Raw genomic sequence first — 20,132 nt, forward strand, 5'->3', positions numbered from 1 at the left:
GGAAGGACTGTACTGTGCCACTTTTCTGCTTCTGGTATGTGTATGTTTCAGTGCTCTGTGCCTTCCACTGTGGTTCCCTATCACGTTCATAGTGTATTTTTCTAAAGAAACATTGTAACTTACTGCTAAGTATCTTATGGCTAAGGAGATTGAAGATCAGCCTTGCTTCAGGGGCGTTGTTCACAGCTCAGCAGCAGAGGGCGCCACCCCACAGCTCAGCAGCAGAGGGCGCCACCCCACAGCTCAGCAGCAGAGGGCGCCACCCCATAGCTGATGTGCGGTGGGGCGGCCACACCAGGCAGCCCTCTCGGTGCAGGGCCAGTGCCTCCCAGGGAAGTACTGTTCCCCCAGCTGCAGGAAAGAGGATTATTTAAGTGCGTGCAGATTTCCCTTTCGCTTGTGGGAAGGGATACAGAATCCAGCCATTTGGAAGCATACATCATGTTTCTCTGACTGTTCGTGGCCTCAGCTGTTTCTGAGGCTAATAATGCAAGAAACAGCACATGCCAAAGGCGTCTTTGCCACTGTGTCCATGAGCCTGCTGCTGACTTGCCAGGGGCTTTTTGTGATGTATTATTTTAGATTGAGGGGGTTCATGTACAGGTTTGTTACATGGGTATATTGTGTCATGATGGGGCTTTGGCTTGTAGTGGACTGATCGCTGTGGGAACTTTGTTGTTAAACCGACCAGGGAACTTTCCTTTTATTTTAAGTGGAAAAAGATTATTCATACCTGAAGGAGATGTGTAATCGCCAAGCAGAACAGCTAAACAGAACCAGCCTAAAGCTGCAAGAAACATCATCAGAGAGTGATGCAGAGATCAAAGACATGAAAGAAACCATGTTTGCACTGGAAGATCAGGTGGAACAGCACTGGGCTATCAAGTTACACAGTACTCAACTTATCAGTGAGCTAAAAAATAAGTGGGGTCAAGCCCAGGTGAAATGTGGAATGGGAGTGAGTAGGACACTAAAGAACCCAGCAGCAGTGGGTGACTGTGGGAAGGTTTTTGACCGTGTGTTGGCTGGGGTTTATGAAGAGTCTTTCGTTTGAGTGTGCTATAATCTCCCGGGAAGAATGTCACCTAAGAAACAATCATTAATCTCTTAAACTAAGTTGAAAACTGGATAACAGAAGAAAAGAGTAAGCAACATAAGTGACTGTGAAAAATAGCAAATGCTTTGTTGTTTGTTGTTTTTGTTGTTGTTTTAGAGAGAAGGTCTCAGTCCTGTTGCCCAGACTGGAGTGCAGTGGTGTGACTATACTCACCACAGCCTCAAACTCTTGGGCTCAAGCGATCATCCCAAATCAGTCTCCCAGAGCACTGGGATTACAGATGTGAATCACTGTACCCAGCCACAAATGTTTCTTGCCTGTGCTAGATGTGCTGTGTGTGAGCCATGCTGCTGCCACTGTCTCTAAGCAGCCTGATGGGCTTGGAGGCCACAAGTTGGGACACTTCAGCTGTGACTGTGTGAGAGTTCACAAGGACTCTTCCTAAGGACATTCTGTGGGGTAGGAATGCGTTATTCAGAAGAAATACCTTGCCAAGCATTGATACTGTGTTGTCACCAAGCATTGACACTGTGTTGTCTCTTGGAGCTGATAGAGATGGATGATAGGTGTCAGAGTGGATGAAAAATGTGTGCTCTTGGTCTAAGGAAGAAAACAATTCCTGCATGTGTGCCATTGATGGTAGGATATCAAGTAACTTACAGATGTTGGCCACTTAGTTGCTGAAGAGGCATCATTATGTGGCTTATGAGCTCATTGTTTACTTTGACTTGGGAAAAGAAATTTTTAAAAGGGATTAAACGTTGCCTGCTTTGTCCAAATGAGCCTTATCAAATTATCACATCTAATGTGCTTCGCTTTTGTGACAAAAGACTTAATGGACATGGCCAGGTGTGGTGGCTCACGCCTGTAATCTTAGCACTTTGGGAGGTCAAGGTGGGTGGATCACCTGAGGTCAAGAGTTCGAGACCAACTTGGCCAACATGGTGAAACCTTGTCTCTATTAAAAATACAAAAATTAGCTGGGTGAGGTGGCAGGTGCCTGTAATCCCAGCTACTTAGGAGGCTGAAGCAGGAGAATCGCACAAACCCAGGAGCTGGAGGTTGCAGTGAGCTGAGATCACGCCATTGCATTCCAGCCTGGGCAACAGAGTGAAACTCTGCCTCAAAAAAAAAAAAAAAAAAAAAGATTTAATGGACAAAGCATTTAGGTCACACCAACCATTACTAAGAATAGCCTGGTCAGTTGCCTGAGAAGTTCCCCACACCGTGCAGCTGATCCTTCTTATTCACAGATTCACAGATTGCACATTTGTGAATTCACCTGCTTGCTAAAATTTTTTTTTTTTTTTTAGATGGAGTTTTGCTCTTGTTGCCCAGGCTGGAGTGCAGTGGTGTAATCTCGGCTCACTGGAGGTTATCCTGCCTCAGCCTCCCGAGTAGCTGGGATTACAGGCATGCACCACCATGCCCGGCTAATTTTGTATTTTTTTAGTAGAGACGGAGTTTCTCCATGTTGGTCAGGCTGGTCTTGAACTCCCAACCTCAGGTGATCCACCCGCCTCGGCCTCCCAAAGTGCTGAGATTACAGGCATGAGCCACTGCGCCCAGCTGCTCAAATGTATTTTAACCCTCAAATCAACACACAAAGCACTTCCACAGAGTCATTTTTGTCATTTTTGGACATGCACAGAGAAGTGAAAAAGTTGAGTCATCCAGTGCTTATGCTCCCCACTGAGGTCAGACAGACACTTTACCTTCTCATACTGTACGTGTGTCTTTTCCATGGTCTGTTTAGTACCGTGCTTTTAGCATTTTTTTTGCTTGGTTTTGGTGACTTCACTGTTTAAAATGGCCCCGAGTGCAGTGCTGCAGTGCTGTCCACTGTCCCTAAGCGCAGGGAGGCTGAGAGAGACCTGCAGAGAAAACACGTGTGTTAGGGAAGTTTCTTGAAGGCGTGAGCTCCTGTGCTGTTAAGCCTGAGTTACTGAATTGACAAGACAGTGCATCAGAGAAAGGGAGAGGAAGTTTGACAATATGTATGTAAAGCTGCCCTGACATGCTAAAGGGACATCTGTAGAGTGTGATGCAGCTGTGGAAAAGATGGAAAAGCAGCCAAATTTATGGATTCGTGAGAAGACAGCCAATTTTAAAAAGCAGTGGGCAACATTATTGTGAGACTGAAAACCAAAGACATGTACGTGCACATCGCCTAAGGTCAGGAAAATATTAAATCCTTCTTGGCTAGTGCTGGTCGGCTCCTAGGTTTCAAAAGGCTGTAAGGTGTGAGAACGGTTAACGTTGCAGGCAAGGCAGGTTGTGCAGATCAGCAGGCTGAGGAAGAATTTAAAAATACTTGCTTAGTGTTAGGAAGAAGGAAATGGGAAGAATGGGTTTCCACTGCTGATGAGACTTGCTTGTTTTATGGAGATATTGCCAGATGCAACTCTGTGCACAAACCTGAAAGTTGACTGTGTATTCCAGATATTGATTAGTTGGTTAGAGTGAGAGTTGACAGCACCTGCCTCATTTCTTCTTGAACATGACACACAGTAGAACTGTGGAACCTCAGCATTCAGTGTCGGTGCCATCCAGGCTGTTCTCAGGATACAACTGAAAACCTGGATGCCATTATCGTCAGTGTATCCTTCCAAACCCAGCACCATGATTGAGAAGAAAAGTCAAAGAAGACAAGTTCTGTTCTGTTTGTTTTTGTTTTTGTGATATTTTGCTGTTGAGAATGGGGTTGTATTGTCCCTAAATCCTTAAAAGTCAGCACAGATACACCAAGAAAACCAGTGTATAATTAATGTCCACAGCAAAATTTAGGCCCACCCCTGTGGTTATATCATCATATATCCAAGACTGACAATAACCCAAGCCATCTTTTGAAAAGCTGTTAAACTTTTTAAAAGGATTTTGAAGTATTATTCAGATATCTTTTTGCTCAGAGACCCCGAGACACACGGATCCAGCCCTAGACCGATCACTCCTTCCCATGAGATCCTGATGGGAGAGAAATGGACTGAAAAATAAAAGGAAATTAGGGAGTGTTTTCTACTCAGCAGAATGATCCCAGATGCAGACTTCCAGGCCCACTAGAACTAGAACTGCTGGGGTAGGACCTGCCCACAAGCATCTTTTTAGCCTTCTCTGGTGATTCTGATTCACAACCTTCATAGAAAACTGCTCTAGGTTATTCCATTTCTTTGTATCCTCTTTTATTTCATTGAGCAGTGGTTTGTAGTTCTCCTTCAAGAGGTCCTTCACGTCCCTTGTAAGTTGGATTCCTAGGTATTTTATTCTCTTTGAAGCAATTGTGAATGGGAGTTCACTCATGATTTGGCTCTCTGTTTGTGTGTTATTGGTGGATAAGAATGCTTGTGATTTTTGTACATTGATTTTGTATCCTGAGACTTTGCTGAAGTTGCTTATCAGCTTAAGGAGATTTTGGGCTGAGACAGTGGGGTTTTCTAGATATACAATCATGTCATCTGCAAACAGTGACAATTTGACTTCCTCTTTTCCTAATTGAATACGCTTTATTTCCTTCTCCTGCCTAATTGCCCTGGCGAGAACTTCCAATACTATGTTGAATAGGAGTGGTGAGAGAGGGCATCCCTGTCTTGTGCCAGTTTTCAAAGGGAATGCTTCCAGTTTTTGCTCATTCAGTATGATATTGGCTGTGGGTTTGTCATAGATAGCTCTTATTATTTTGAGATACGTCCCATCAATACCTAATTTATTGAGAGTTTTTAGCATGAAGCATTGTTGAATTTTGTCAAAGGCCTTTTCTGCATCTGTTGAGATAATCATGTGGTTTTTGTCTTTGGTTCTGTTTATATGCTGGATTACATTTATTGATTTGCATATATTGAACCAGCCTTGCATCCCAGGGATGAAGCCCACTTGATCATGGTGGATAAGCTTTTTGATGTGCTGCTGGATTCGGTTTGCCAGTATTTTATTGAGGATTTTTGCATCGATGTTCATCAAGGATATTGGTCTCAAATTCTCTTTTTTGGTTGTGTCTCTGCCTGCCTTTGGTATCAAGATGATGCTGGCCATGCTCATGGGTAGGAAGAATCAATATCGTGAAAATGGCCATACTGCCCAAGGTAATTTATAGATTCAATGCCATCCCCATCAAGCTACCAATGACTTTCTTCACAGAATCAGAAAAAACTACTTTAAAGTTCATATGGAACCAAAAAAGAGCCCGCATTGCCAAGTCAATCCTAAGCCAAAAGAACAAAGCTGGAGGCATCATGCTACCTGACTTCAAACTATACTACAAGGCTACAGTAACCAAAACAGCATGGTACTGGTACCAAAACAGAGATCTAGATCAATGGAACAGAACAGAGCCCTCAGAAATAATGCCGCATATCTACAACTATCTGATCTTTGACAAACCTGAGAAAAACAAGCAATGGGGAAAGGATTCCCTATTTAATAAATGGTGCTGGGAAAAGTGGCTAGCCATATGTAGAAAGCTGAAACTGGATCCCTTCCTTACACCTTAGACAAAAATTAATTCAAGATGGATTAAAGACTTAAACGTTAGACCTAAAACCATAAAAACCCTAGAAGAAAACCTAGGCATTACCATCCAGGACATAGGCATGGACGAGGACTTCATGTCTAAAACACCAAAAGCAATGGCAACAAAAGCCAAAATGGACAAATGAGATCTAATTAAACTAAAGAGCTTCTGCACAGCAAAAGAAAGTACCATCAGAGTGAACAGGCAACCTACAAAATGGGAGAAAATTTTCGCAACCTACTCATCTGACAAAGGGCTAATATCCAGAATCTACAATGAACTCAAACAAATTTACAAGAAAAAAACAACCCCATCAAAAAGTGGGTGAAGGACATGAACAGACACTTCTCAAAAGAAGACATTTATGCAGCCAAAAAGCACATGAAAAAATGCTCACCATCACTGGCCATCAGAGAAATGCAAATCAAAACCACAATGAGATACCATCTCACACCAATTAGAATGGCAATCATTAAAAAGTCAGGAAACAACAGGTGCTGGAGAGGATGTGGAGAAATAGGAACACTTCTACACTTACAGTTGTTGGGACTGTAAACTAGTTCAACCATTGTGGAAGTCAGTGTGGGGATTCCTCAGGGATCTAGAACTAGAAATACCATTCGACCCAGCCATCCCATTACTGGGTATATACCCAAAGGACTATAAATCATGCTGCTATAAAGACACATGCACACGTATGTTTATTGTGGCACTATTCACAATAGCAAAGACTTGGAACCAACCCAAATGTCCAACAATGATAGACTGGATTAAGAAAATGTGGCACATATACACCATGGAATACTATGCAGCCATAAAAAATGATGAGTTCATGTCCCTTGTGGGGACATGGATGAAACTGGAACTCATCATTCTCAGTAAACCATCGCAAGAACAAAAAACCAAACTGCATATTCTCACTCATAGGTGGGAATTGAACAATGAGAACACATGGACACAGGAAGGGGAACATCACACTCTGGGGATGGTTGTGGGGTGGGGGGAGGGGGGAGGGATAGCATTAGGAGATATACCTAATGCTAAATGACAAGTTAATGAGTGCAGCACACCAGCATGGCACATGTATACATATGTAACTAACCTGCACATTGTGCACATGTACCCTAAAACTTAAAAGTATAATAATAATAAAATTTAAAAAAAGAAAACTGCTCTAGGTTAGAGCATGAGGACCTATTGAGGAATTTCAGCTTGGTGACTGACACCATCAGATTTAAACTCGAATGACTCTGATAGCCATATGGAGAGAATTGGAGGCGAGGAGAACGAGGGGCTGCAGGTGTCCTTAAGTAGGGAGAGTCAGGCAAGCCACCAGGGAAGATGTTAAATGTACACATCCTCGGGTTCTGTCTGCGCTTGAAGAGTCTGCCTTCAGGTGTCTGGAGTGTGGGACTAGAACATCGGTGCTTTTGAAAAGCTTCACCAATGATTCAGAGGCTTAACTGCCATTGAGACCCATGACTCTGGAAAGTGCTTTACAAACCACAGGAGGAATAAGCAGTCATGTGCTCTATTATGTGAAAGCCTCTATCTCACAGCAATAAAGGACACTCAGGATGATTGTGTGTGAGTGCGAGGGAGGCCGGGCTCGGTGTGCAAGTGTGTGTGGCCATGGAGGCCTCTTCCCGTAGTGCTGCTATTTGGTTGTGCATCCTGTCTGCTGAGACTGTAACCTCAGTATGCACCACGTATTTTTCAGATCATCGTGTTCCCTATCTTGGAGGAACTTACTGCTTCCAGCCCCTCTTTGCGGGGTAAATTGAAATTGCTAAATGTTGCCTTTAGAGTAGAATGCATTTAGAGTAGATTTGAACACCTGCTGTGACATGTGGAGCTGCCCGTTTGCTACCTGACTTATCTTCTCTCAAGAGTCTCACAACTCTTCCAAGGCCTGTCTGAATTGTTTATTTCTAGGTAATGTGATCAAGCTGGAGAAACAGAAGTCAGATCTGGGGAGGCAGCTAAAGACTCTAACTGAGCAGATACAGGGGAGATGTGGCGGGAGCCTTCACCACCATCTTCCTATAAATTACCCCCTCCGAGGTCTGGATCACTCTCTCTATCCTGCTTTATCTTGGAACATTTTCATGACATGGGCCCTGAAACTGTAAATTCTTGCCAGCAGGAAGTAAAATCAAAGCAGTCATTTGTTGTCAGGATGGAGAGCTCTCATAACCTGAAGGTGTAATTTCCACCAGTGCCTTTTCCTAGCAGCAAGACACTGTGAAAGCAGGGCCTCACTAAGCACTGCTGGCTGTTCTTTCTTGGTGACTGACACAGGGGCTCTGGAGTCTCTGCCCAGGCACTAGCCCTGACAGGCATCTGACACAGGGGTGGGCTCTGGCATTTTCAGAAGGAGACCATGGAATGGAGGTGGTTCCAGCCGGATCTGCAGACTGTGGTGGCAGTGACCAGCAATGTCAAGTGAGAAGCCCAGCAGGAGCTGGGCACTGTGAAGAGGAAACTGCTGAACTGCTGGAGGAGGAGAAGGAGGAGGAGAATGCCTGGCTGCAGAAGGAGCTGGGGGATGTGCAGGGCCGCGGCAGGGTGGTTCCCAGCAGAGCTGCCCCTCCGTGAGTCTAGTGGGCACCCAGGCCATGCTTGCTTTTCACTTAATCACTGTGCGTGGGGCTCCCTGGTGGGGATGAGACACTTCATGTCTCTCTGTGCAAGGCTCTGCTGTTTCTTTTCTGGGATCAGTCTGCGTTACCAGCGCATCACTAGGAACATTCCGTCCAGTGCCCAGTTTCTGCCATGCTTAGCAGCATAAGGGGCTGCTAAGCTTCTTACTTACATATGAAGGGCAAGTTCTAGCCAAGTATCCCGCTAGGCTTAAAGAATAGAAGTCCTGTCTAGGATGCTCCTTGAATCTTAGTATTTATTAGTGCAGGGAGTGCACACTAATAAATACAAACCCACCACCTTGCACAGGTCACTCCCATGCAGTGGGAAAAGCTGGAATCACTCCCGAAGGGAGGAGCCACCATATAAGGACACATTCCTCCTGGCCCAGGGATGTGCCTACTTATTGACAACACCCATGGGCTACTTCAAAAGGCCTTGACATAACTCACTTTATTTTAAAAAGAGTGGAAAACATGCATTTGGCTGATGTATGACATTCCCTCTGCTCTTGACGGGAAGAAACACACAGCCTGTCAGCCCAGAGAGCTCTGCTAATAGTGACATTTAAGAGTATTTGGGACTACAGTTGCACCAGACAAGATCATTACTTTATAGCCGGACCTCTACCCTCTGGCCACCAAAGGATGTGGATTTTAGCAAAACTAGATTTTGCAGTGTTCCCTATTGAAACAGCAGTGAGGCCATTCTGGGTGGCCTGTGTGTCTACTGTTGTTTGTTTGCCTCTGTCTTGCTTCCCTATTGTCTGTCATTGGAAGAAGATCCCAGTCAGAACTTGTGTTGCTTCACATGGACGTTATTTTAATGATAAATGGTAAAAAATAAGTCCTAAGTTTCTATGGTAGCCCTGAATAAGCAGGTTCTTGTATGAGCTGCTGCATTTCTTATGTATACTGTGAGACACAGGCCATACCATGCAGTGTGAACTCTGGTATTCTAGGAAATCTCTGCATGCATCCTGGCAGTTTAGGACTCCCTATGCTGCATCCTGCATCTTCAATCTTAACGTCACTGTTTTTTTAAACACAGAATTTTCTTTTTTGATTTTCCAGTGGTTTGCAACATTACTTTCTCAATATAGCAGTTTAATCCCTTACCACAAAACATTTCAAAATTTTGGAACTGACACCAATGAGAACATGTCATGGTACTGAAATCAGGCATCATAATGATTTTGCCTGTCATTGCATTTGACAGGAAGTCAGACAAGTGCCAGTGATGGTTTCTTGTCTGATTTTGCACTTCTCTGGCAAGCTGTCACCTCTGAAGAGTTGACTATTGGACAATTACTCGCTCATGGCTCGGTCACTTCTGGAACCTACCCCATGAGCAAGAACTAAAACCAGTTCACACCCTCCAAGCTCCAGAAGCCAGCCAGTGTTTCCATCTTGGCTGAATGAGTTCTTGATTGAAACTCAATTTGACTTTGGCAGTCATCTAATAAGAACTCAAAAGTCATCCTTGGTTCAGCCACAGCAAAAGAACTTGCAGAACATTCTCTGATGAGATCTTCCAAGTACAGCTGAGAGAAGGTAAGAACACCCAAAAAGCACCTGGATCCTGACACGAGATTGCCTGGTTCTTAAACTCTGTTTGCCCCCATGGGCACTCACAGGGATGGTTGCAGCCAGGCTGATAGGCATGAGATGAAGCGCCCAGGCAGGAATGCACATCAGCATTTATTACCGGAACTCAATGACTACACAGTGGAATATTATCTAACTCATCAATGATCCTCAGCCCTGTTACACTTTCAGAAATATTTTTATTTCAGAGTTAGAATAACTGATGTTAAGGTATGTGGGGAAGGAAGGTGGTAGCCTCATCTTTGCAGCCAACCAGCAGTATCTCATTCTCAGCCTCATCTTTGCAGCCAACTAGCAATATCCTATTCCTAGCCCCATCTCCTGCTTCTGTTAAAAGAGGTGAGAAAAGTGAGTAGTTTTCTTTCTTTTTTTTTTTTTTTTAACAATATCACTAAACTTTATTTCAATTTCATTAGCTCTTTCTGTTTTGAAACAAAGTCTTTCTCTGTCACCCAGGCTGGAGTGCAGTGGCATGATGTCCACTCACTGCAACCTCCACCTCCTGAGTTCAAACGATTCTCGTGCCTCAGCCTCCCGAATAGCTGTGACTATAGACATATGCCACTGTGCCTGGCTGATTTCTCTATTTTTTTTTCTTTTCTTTTTTTTCTTTTTATTTTTTTTTATTTATGAAGTATTTATTGATGATTCTTGGGTGTTTCTCGGAGAGGGGGATATGGGAGGGTCATAGGATAATAGTGGAGAGAAGGTCAGGAGATAAACACATGAACAAAGGTCTCTGGTTTTCCTAGGCAGAGGTCCCTGCAGCCTTCTGCAGTGTTTGTGCCCCTGGGTACTTGAGATTAGGGAGTGGTGATGACTCTTAAAGAGCATGCTGCCTTCAAGCATCTGTTTAACAAAGCACATCTTGCACCGCCCTTAATCCATTTAACCCTGAGTTGACACAGCACATGTTTCACAGAGCACGGGGCTGGGGGAAAGGCCATAGATCAACAGCATCCCAAGGCAGAAGAATTTCTCCTAGTCAGAACAAAATGGAGTCTCCTATGCCCACCTCTTTCTACACAGACACAGCAACAATCTGATCTCTCCTTCCTTTCCCCACACTTCCCCCGCTTCTTTTCAACAAAACCGCCATCGTCCTCATGGCCCGCTCCCGATGGTCGCTGTCTCTTCAGAGCTGTTGGGTACACCTCCCAGATGGGGCGGCCGGGCAGAGGCGCTCCTCACTTCCCAGACGGGGCGGCCGGGCAGAGGCGCTCCTCACTTCCCAGACGGGGCGGCCGGGCAGAGGCGCTCCTCGCTTCCTCCCAGATGGGGTGGCAGCCGGGCAGAGGCGCTCCTCACCTCCCAGACGGGGCGGCCAGGCAGAGGCGCTCCTCCCTTCCCAGAGGGGGCGGCCGGGCAGAGGCGCTTCTCACTTCCCAGACGGGCGGCCGGGAAGAGATGCTCCTCACTTCCTCCCAGACGGGGTGGCGGCCAGGCAGAGGCGCTCCTCACCTCCCAGATGGGGTGGCCAGGCAGAGGCGCTCCTCACTTCCCAGACGGTGTGGCGGCTGGGCAGAGGCGCTCCTCACTTCCCAGATGGGGCAGCCAGGCAGAGACGCTCCTCACTTCCTCCCAGATGGGGTGGCGGCCGGGCAGAGGCGCTCCTCACCTCCCAGACGGGGCGGCCGGGCAGAGGCGCTCCTCACCTCCCAGACGGGGTGGCCAGGCAGAGGCGCTCCAAGTGAGTAGTTTTCAAGGTCCGTTTAAGCTCTGCTATTCTCTGGACTGGTTGGTCAGCTGACCTTTCCCTGGTGGGAGAGTCAGAAATTCCTGTGCTAGCCTTAGCATCTTTCTGATGCAATCCTGTCAACCTCTTTGACACAGTGGTTTCCCCACTGTTGATGAGCAGTGCAAGACAGAGTCTTCTCTAACAGCAGCGGAGAAAGACCTCTGCATTTACTGTGTTTGTTTATTTCTCTTGTTCTGAAACAGTAAATGCTGTTATTTCAGGGTGACTTACCTAATTCTTACAGTGTTTATGTAACACCAGTAAACATCCATAGAAAACATCTTTAAAAGAGATCATTAAACACACCTAACATCTGTGCCTAATTAATGCTATTGGTATCTAAATAGAAGGTCTGTGATTCGAATGTGTTTTGCCTGCACCACCAGTTCTTGGGTTGTCCCCTCTCGGAGGTGAGCAGTGTGGCAGCACAGCATGTGCAGACTCCGCTGGAATTGGCTTAACTCCGTGTGTGCACATCAGTGTCAGCCCGAGCGTCACTGCATGTGCCCGCACTGCCCTCTGTGTTGCTCTGATGGCTCTAATGGATCACAGCCGCTCAGCACATGTTCTCCAGCTGCTGTGGAGAGGGGAAGGGCAGAAGTTGGAGGTATAGATTCTTGGGTCCCTAAGGTCCCTTTTCAAGCTCTCTTGCTGTAGATGCTCTCGTACTGAGTCCCTGTCCCAGGTGGAGGGGGCCCATTCCGCTGAGGATTCCTAAACAGTTTCTGAACAGACTTCACCGTAGCACCCATGACCAACAGGGGCTTCTGGCATTTAATTTGGCCCTTAATGTAGAACCTGGTCCTCTCATATCCTCTTACTGTAGCTAGCATTATCTGTTGACTCACATAGTACTTTTTTTTTATAGTTTACATTTATGACATAGATACACAGTCTGTAATTCTAAATAGCTGTGTCTGCCTCGCTGTTCCCTAACCCGCATCTTTACAGATTTGAACAGTGTGGACATAAGCTTCTCTTAGGCCTTTAGGATTTTTAGGTTGAAATTATGCAAGAAAAAAAGTTTCTTGGCCTTGACAGTAGAGGGAAGCACAAGCCTCTCTAAATTCTGGAGGGGCCTGTGGTGTTCATCATGGGCATCTCTGCTTCACCACACAGTTCTTTGTTGGAGAAGTTCTGGTTGGAGGAGCCTAGTACAGGCATTTGTAGTCTGACTTTTTTTATGTCCGAAAACCTTTGGCTTCCAAAAAATTGGAACAGTAGGAATTAAAACCCATTGGTCTATCCTGGACATTAGCTTGTCCCTGTAGGACAGTGTAAGCTGGAAATTCTTGCGTTTGTGAACTAAGACCGTGTTTGCCTTAGGTAACTCCTTTACAGCCTCTCCCTCCCCATTTCTATTTTCACCTCTCCGTGGGCTCTGTCAGCTAGCAGAGCATTTGGTGGAAGAAAGACAGCTCAGCTCTTCCCATGATTGGGAGCCACAGCTATCTCTATATGAAAGGGGGAATGTGTAGAAGAGAAATTGCCTCTTTACAAAGAGCCCAGGTGTCTCCTGGTAACATTCACTGTTTCTCGGAATCATTGCCTTTGAGTCTCTGCTTTTTGTCCACATTTTGGAATCAGCTCACTGCATGATCAAAGATGATCCTTCACTCTTTTTTCTTTTTCTCAGAAGCTTCAGCAGTCTTTTATTTGGAGAATAAAATGAAGTTGTACTGAAAAAACAAAGTACAGGTCTCTTGAAGAAGAGTTATTTGCAGCTGGAATATTGAGAGGGCACAGTGGCAGAGCAGATCTGAGTAATGCTTATTCTGAAGAAGTCAGAAAGTTTGGCTTCCTTCTGTGGGGTCTTGATTGTGCCTCTTCACGCAGGGTCTGACTTCATTACCTCATCTGAAACTAAGTGCCACTAAGCTTTGGTTTGATTTCCAGAATCTTGCTGGGCTAAACACAAGTAGATGTTTCGTTGATTGTTGGGAATAGGCCCCCAAAATCTGGCCATAAACTGGCCCCCTAACTGGCCATAAACAAAATCTCTGCAGCACTGTGACATGTTTGTGATGGCCGTGACGCCCACGCTGAAGGTTGTGGGTTTACCGGAATGAGGGTAAGGAACACCTGGCCCACCCAGGGCAGAAAACCGCTCAAAGGCCTTCTTAAACCACAAACAATAGCATGAGCGGTCTGTGCCTTAAGGAGAGCATGCTCCTGCTGCTGATAACTAGCCAGAGCCCATCCCTTTATTTCAGCACATCCCTTTGTTTCCCATAAGGAATAGTTTTAGTTAATCTATAATCTATAGAAACAATGCTTATCACTGGCTTGCTGTCAGTAAATATGTGGGTAAATCTCTGTTCGAGGCTCTCAGCTCTGAAGGCTGTGAGACCCCTGATTTCCCACTCCACACCTCTATGTTGCTGTGTGTGTGTCTTTAATTCCTCTAGTGCCGCTGGGTTAGGATCTCCCGACCAAGCTGGTCTCAGCAGTTGATCATAAAGGATGCTGTTAAGCCAGATAGGTAAGCATGGTGACAGTGGCAATAGAAATCTAATGGAAAACGGTTGAATGACAACTACACCAAAAGCCTCATGGATGAAACTCACCCTGGAAACTTAGTATTCAACACAGAGCAATCCACAATTTTATGTGGATTTTAAACTTCCAGAAATGTGATTTTAAACTTCTGGAAATACCTGTGTTTGTGAAGATCCAAATCCAATTCAGCAACCTCCATCAGGCAGAAACCTCCTGCAGTTCTCAGCATGGAGCTATTAGCTATCCAAAGGAAAGCTAGTATCTATCTTATCCAAAGGATTAGACAAGGCAAGAGTTACTGTCTAATAAAAGGAAAATTAGGAACAGGAATGCTCTTTAAACTCAGGAAGATGTTTTGGGGTGTCAAACCAGACAGCACAGAATCACTAGAAACATTAGCTTGATGTGAGAAAGAAGAGACATTGATATCTTCTGTGTAAAAATAACTTAAATACTTGCGAGTACGACTGCATATTCTGGGAGCTCTTTATCTCGTATTCAGAGTTGTTGGGATGATTTAAAACTCATTTGCTGGATGTTTTTAAATATAAACAGTAAGAAAACTGCAACCTCAACTTAAAAGGCATCACTGTATTTGCACCCCACATTTTGTCCTATCTTTACTTCAGGTACTGCTGAGTATTTTTATCTGTAAGCATTTGTAAAATGCTAAATATTATTGTACAGAAGCTCGTCTGCTGCTTGAGGATTTTTTTTTTTTTTTTTTTTTGAGACGGAGTCTCGTTCTGTCGCCCAGGCTGGAGTGCAGTGGTGCAATCTCAGCTCACTAACCTCCATCTCCTGGGTTCACGCCATTCTCTTGCCTCAGCCTCCTGAGTAGCTGGGACTACAGGTGCCTGCCACCACACCCAGCTAATTTTTTATATTTTTAGTAGAGATGGGGTTTCACTGTGTTAATCAGGATGGTCTCGATCTCCTGACCTTGTGATCTGCCCACCTCGGCCTCCCAGAGTGCTGGGATTATAGGCGTGAGCCACCGCGCCCGGCCTGCTGCTTGAGTTTTAATCACCAGCTATGTTTCTGCAGGGCCTTTATGTCATTTTGTTCTACATTTTTTCATGAATATAGTTTCAGAGCTTCAAAGCCTCCTCAAATAATAGAATTTGAAGGAGAAACAAGCTGAACTTTAAATATAAGTTGTAGATAGAAGATTGAGCTGGGATATGAATTATTTTATTATTAGAACAAGAGGACGTGGAGCAAAAACACTAGTTTTGCATAAATTAATTTTTAAGCAAAACTGTAGAATCTCAGAAAATATAGTATGGACTTTTTAGTCTAGATGTGTCTTGTTGAAATTTAAAAATGAATAGACTGGTGAATTAATGTATTGGATTTTTTCCTAGTTATGAAGTAATATTTAGGTATACTGGTAGCAAAATGGAGATGTGTCAAGAAAAATACTAATCTTTCTCCTCCTTCAGTACTCACCCTGCAAGGTAATCACTGGTAACAGTGTGTATATTTTTTGTTAATCATAAAATGTATAGGCTTCATTTGTATATGTTTAAATATAAACAGGACTATGTTCTACACAGTATGCTGCACCTTCACTTTTTATTTCATGTAACGTGGGCATCCTTCCAGGTCAATACATACAAAGTGAACTCATGAACTCATTTTAAGAGCTGCATGGCCTTCCACAGGAGGGACGTGCCCTGGAATATTCAAATATTGTCTTACTAATTCCAGCAAGGTTATAGGTTTCTTTGTTACGAATAATGCTATAATACGCGTCCTTATTCATATAGTCCTATATAGTTGTGATTTTATTTTTATAGGATGAATTTCTAAAACTATGACTGCTGCTGTAGAGAATATACACATTTTTATCTTAATAGATGTCTCCAGATTACTCACCTGACTGCTGTGACATTTCACTCTCTTTTTTTGTTTGTTTTTTTGAGACGGAGTCTCGCTCTGTCGCCCAGGCTGGAGTGCAGTGGCACGATCTTGGCTCACTGCAAGCTCCGCCTCCCGGGTTCACACCATTCTCCTGCCTCAGCCTCCCGAGTAGCTGGGACTACAGGCGCCCGCCACCATGCCCAGCTAATTTTTTGTATTTTTTAATAGAGACAGGGTTTCACCGTTAGCCAGGATGGTCTCGATCTCCTGACCTCGTGATCCACCTGCCTTGGCCTCCCAAAGTGCTGGGATTACAGGCGTGAGCCGCCGCACCTGGCCGACGTTTCACTCTTGATGAACGTGCCCATCTCTGCATAGTCTGAGCAGCCACAGAAAGCGTTGATCTTATTTTTGCCATTAGGATAAGTGAAAAATACTATCTTATTAGATTTTGATTTGTATTTCTCTGAGCATATTTTTATGTTTACTAACCAATTGTACTTTCTCTTCTAGAGTTGCTAGTTCAGCACTTTTGCCTATTTTTTCACTGAGCTGATTGTTTCTCATCAGTTTATAAGTCAGTATTTTATTAGGGATGTTGGGGTTTTTTGTTTCGTTTTGTTTTGGGGGGGGTTTTTTTGTTGTTGTTGTTTTGAGACAGGGTCTTGCTTTGTCACCCAGGCTAGAGTGCAGTGGCATGATCACAGCTCACTGAAGCCTTGACCTCCCAGGCTCAAATGATCCTCCTACTCAGCCTCCCAAATAGCGGGGACTACAGGCGAACACCACCATGCCTTCCTAATTATTTCAAATTTTTGTCCAGATGGGATGTCACTTTATTGCCGAGGCTGGTCTTCAACTCCTGGGCTTGAGTGATCCTCCCACCTTAGTCTCCCAAATCACTGGAATTATAATTGTGAATCACTGTGCTTGCCCAAAGATGTGTTTTTATCCCCAGTGTGCTACAGGCCTTTGGCTTTAACATCTGTATCATAGAAAAGTTTATATTTTTATATAATGTTAATTGTTAGTGTTTTGTTATTTCTTTTTGTTTGAAGGTTTTCCCTCTCCAATCTTATTTGTTACAAATAAGCTATTAAGTTTCATTGTCTATTTTATGCGTGCGCACACACAGACACACACACAGATACACACACACACACGCGCGCAGGCGTTTGATCCACCTTTCTTTATTTAATCTGATGTGAGCTGTGCGTCTTTCTCTCCCGGTTAGATAGCTGGTTATGCCAGCACTATTATCAGAACCATCCTTTGTCCACTGAATTGAAATCCCACCTTTACATGGTTCATTTCATCTGCATTCAGAGAGAACTGCCCTAAATATGTCCCCATTTCTTTGTCTTTTGAGTTAGTTCTGCTTTAAAATATTAATGAGTTATTAGATTGCTTATATTATTTTTAACTCACTTTTCATTTTAAATTGTCATCTTTAATTTATGTCTTCTTATTTTATTGAACTTTAAGGTAGATACTATCAGTGTCAAATTGTTTCTGGCCATGAATTTACAAACGTTGGTCCTCTCTTGAGTGCAGTTTCCTCTTCACTTTGTATTATGAAATATTTGCATCGGCTGGGCATCGTGGCTCATGCCTGTAATCCTAGCACTCTGGGAGGCCTAGGTGGGTGAATCACCTGAGGTCAGGAGTTCGAGACCAGCCTGGCCAAAATGGTGAAACCCCGTCTCTACTTTAAAAAATACAAAAATTACCTGGGCGTAGTGGCACCTGCCTGTAATCCCAGCTACTTGGGAGGCTGAGGCTGGAGAATCTCTTGAACCCAGGTGGAGGTTGCAGTGAGCTGAGATTGTGCCACTGCACTCCAGCCTGGGCGACAGAGTTAGACTGTATCACAAAATAAATAAATAAATAAAATAATAAAAATTTTAAAAAGAAATATTTGCATCAAGCAGGGCATTATTTTGTTCATCACCTTCTCTTGCTGAAGCAGATCCAGGTGTGGCAGGGCCTGACGTTTGGCCCAGGTCAGTGTCTGGATCCTGTTCAGACAGTGCTTAGGATCTTATGACTGAAACGCGTTGGAAGGCTCTTGAAGGTGCATATATATTACATATTGAAAGGTACAGAAGCTCAGGTAGAGTAGAGAAGGGTGAGTGCCTAATGGGGAAATTCACCTGTGCCCAGTTTGTTCTCTGCTTGGTGAGCCTGGAATACAGAGCCAACTCTCTGGGTCTACATTTGCATGCCCCTTGTCCATTTCAGATGCACACCATGGCTTTTCCTGCCCTGTCCCTTGTCACTACTGTCCTTTGTGTCTGGGGTAAACCAACCTTGGCCTCCTCAGATGTAAATTCCTCTTGTTCCTGATCTTTTGCCAGAATGCCCTGCATCTCTCTGGGCTTCTCATGCTCCTCACCAGCCCTGGCCTTCTAGGGTGGGGGACATTAGTGAAGGGTTTCCCTTATCTCTATTTTCTTTGGAAGGGATTTGGGGGAAAGCTCTTGGTATTTTATTTTAATTTCCCCCCCACCACATACTCTCTCTTTTTTTTTTTTTTTTTTTTTTTAGTATTTATTGATGATTCTTGGGTGTTTCTCGGAGAGGGGGATATGGGAGGGTCATAGGATAATAGTGGAGAGAAGGTCAGCAGATAAACACATGAACAAAGGTCTCTGGTTTTCCTAGGCAGAGGTCCCTGCAGCCTTCTGCAGTGTTTGTGCCCCTGGGTACTTGAGATTAGGGAGTGGTGATGACTCTTAAAGAGCATGCTGCCTTCAAGCATCTGTTTAACAAAGCACATCTTGCACTGCCCTTAATCCATTTAACCCTGAGTTGACACAGCACATGTTTCACAGAGCACGGGGCTGGGGGAAAGGCCATAGATCAACAGCATCCCAAGGCAGAAGAACTTCTCCTAGTCAGAACAAAATGGAGTCTCCTATGTCCACCTCTTTATACACAGGCACAGCAACAATCTGATCTCTCCTTCCTTTCCCCACACTTCCCCCTCTTCTTTTAACAAAACCGTCATCGTCCTCATGGCCCGCTCCCGATGGTCGCTGTCTCTTCGGAGCTGTTGGGTACACCTCCCAGATGGGGCAGCCAGGCAGAGGCGCTCCTCACTTCCTCCCAGACGGGGTGGCGGCCAGGCAGAGGCACTCCTCACTTCCCAGATGGGGCGGCCGGGCAGAGGCGCTCCTCCCTTCCCAGATGGGGCAGCCGGGCAGAGGCGCTCCTCACTTCCTCCCAGACGGGGTGGCGGCCAGGCAGAGGTGCTCCTCACCTCCCAGATGGGGTGGCCAGGCAGAGGTGCTCCTCACTTCCTCCCAGACAGGGTGGCAGCCGGGCAGAGGCACTCCTCACCTCCCAGACGGGGCGGCCGGGCAGAGGCGCTCCTCACTTCCCAGATGGGGCGGCCGGGCAGAGGCGCTCCTCACTTCCTCCCAGATGGGGTGGCGGCCAGGCAGAGGCGCTCCTCACCTCCCAGACGGGGCGGCCAGGCAGAGGTGCTCCTCATCTCCCAGACGGGGCAGCCGGGCAGAGGTGCTCCTCACTTCCTCCCAGACGGGGTGGCGGCCGGGCAGAGGCGCTCCTCACCTCCCAGACAGGGCGGCCGGGCAGAGGCGCTCCTCACCTCCCAGACGGGGCGGCCGGGCAGAGGCGCTCCTCACCTCCCAGACGGGGCGGCCGGGCAGAGGCACTCCTCACCTCCCAGACGGGGCGGCTGGGCAGAGGCGCTCCTCACCTCCCAGACAGGGTGGCCAGGCAGAGGCGCTCCTCACTTCCCATATGGGGTGGCGGCCAGGCAGAGGCGCTCCTCCCTTCCCAGATGGGGCAGCCGGGCAGAGGCGCTCCTCACTTCCTCCCAGACGGGGTGGCGGCCAGGCAGAGGCGCTCCTCACATCCCAGACGATGGGCGGCTGGGCAGAGACGTTCCTCACTTCCTATACGGGATGGCGGCCGGGCAGAGGTGCTCCTCACTTCCCAGATGGGGCGGCTGGGCAGAGGGGCTCCTCACATCCCAGACGATGGGCGGCCAGGCAGAGACGCGCCTCACTTCCTAGACGGGGTGGCGGCGGGGCAGAGGCTGTAATCTTAGCAGTTTAAGAGGCCAAGGCAGGAGGCTGGTAGGTGGAGGTTGTAGCGAGCCGAGATCACGCCACTGCACTCCAGCCTGAGCACCATTGAGCATTGAGTGAGCGAGACTCCGTCTGCAATCCCAGCACCTCGGGAGGCCGA

At 45.9% G+C, this 20,132-nt stretch overlaps 1 pseudogene; it reads left to right on the top strand.

Moving 5' to 3' along the window:
* The first annotated feature begins 718 nt into the window (after positions 1–718).
* The window catches only part of LOC129016875 (cytospin-B-like), a 126,094-nt pseudogene continuing 106,680 nt past the window's right edge, over positions 719–20,132 (top strand).

Source organism: Pongo pygmaeus, chromosome 19 (genome assembly GCF_028885625.2).
Source record: "Pongo pygmaeus isolate AG05252 chromosome 19, NHGRI_mPonPyg2-v2.0_pri, whole genome shotgun sequence".
Lineage (NCBI taxonomy): Eukaryota > Metazoa > Chordata > Mammalia > Primates > Hominidae > Pongo > Pongo pygmaeus.